Genomic DNA, 1,278 nt, shown 5'->3' with positions numbered 1-1,278 from the left:
GCCCAAACCCGGCGCAGCAGCAGCGGCAGCATCGCGGAGCGGCCGGGCGCCACCGCCCAGGCCGGCGCGGCCCCTTCCGGCACGGCCCCCCCGTCGCCATGGCTCCCTCAGGGGAGAGGGCGGCTTCTCTGCCCGAGGCGAGGCGGGGAGAGCGGCTTCTGCCCGCCCGGCAGCTCCTTCCTCAAGGCTCAGCTTTTACCAGCTGTGGCAACGTTAGAGAAGAGACCGCCCTTCCCTGCTGGGTGCGTGTTCGCCATTTCCCATGGTCAGGCTGTGCCTGACACACACCAAAAAGGTGTTTCCTCTCAGGGTGACAGCGTCAGGGCTTGCTTACACACTTGAGGGGATTCAGCCTTTAGTGTTTATTCTTCTCCGCTTAGTTTTGATTAGTAGGAGGTTTTGGTTTCTCCCAGCTGAAGGTGGGCTGGAGCATCCCTCTCCTACAGAGATAGGGGTGGCCTTGAGCAGGGTCCCTGCCTCGAACTACACACAGAGTTAACATTATGGAATTATTTAATTAGGAAAAGTTAACATTATGGCCACTTTATCCAACTGTATCTGCCCCTAAGGCTGGAAGCCAAAATTGCCCAGCCACAGGATGGTAAAAGAGGCCAACTGAACTAGTGTTTGACACCACTTGAAGCAGTCTTCAATGAAACTCTGATTAAAACTTTGGTTATTCCTTGCACCTTTTCTGTGTTACAGCTGCCAGTGAGGAACACAAAGCAAAAGAGAAAAGCCTGTAGAAAGCTGACAGTGCTGGTGAAGGTACAGAGATGAAGTAAGTGTCTTCATTTTTGCCGTGTCTGTTGGGCAGCCAGGAGCCACGCATCACACCTCGGCTCCTGGCCTTCATCTTCCCACCTGCTTTCAGTCATACTGGTTAATCTCTTAAAAGTCATCTTGCAAATCTGCATTTACCTCTTGGGGATTTTTAATCTTGTTGAGGCGAGTGCTTTTGAATTTTCATGAGGAACCTGACGTAGCACTGAGAATGTTTTACTGAAATGGACTTGGGACTACTCAACTAGAGTTAACCAAGAAGTGTTTTGTCTAGTTTAGAACATCATGTAAGAAGTTTCCATTGCATTCACAGTATAACTTATTTAAAGTACCCCAAAGCTGAGTAAGAGGAGGTTGAAATCTAGCAAGTGATTTGCTTTGTGTGGTTACATGATCAGAAAAAAGGTCACTGGGAGATGTACAAGCAGTTTGTGATCTCGGGATGCTCAGTTAGGTTTCAATTTCATTTTACTTCCTTCCTGACAAGATATGCCT

This window comes from Athene cunicularia (assembly GCF_003259725.1).
Source record: "Athene cunicularia isolate RWA chromosome 11 unlocalized genomic scaffold, athCun1 chr11_part2, whole genome shotgun sequence".
Lineage (NCBI taxonomy): Eukaryota > Metazoa > Chordata > Aves > Strigiformes > Strigidae > Athene > Athene cunicularia.
Note: the sequence above shows the minus strand (reverse complement) of the source record.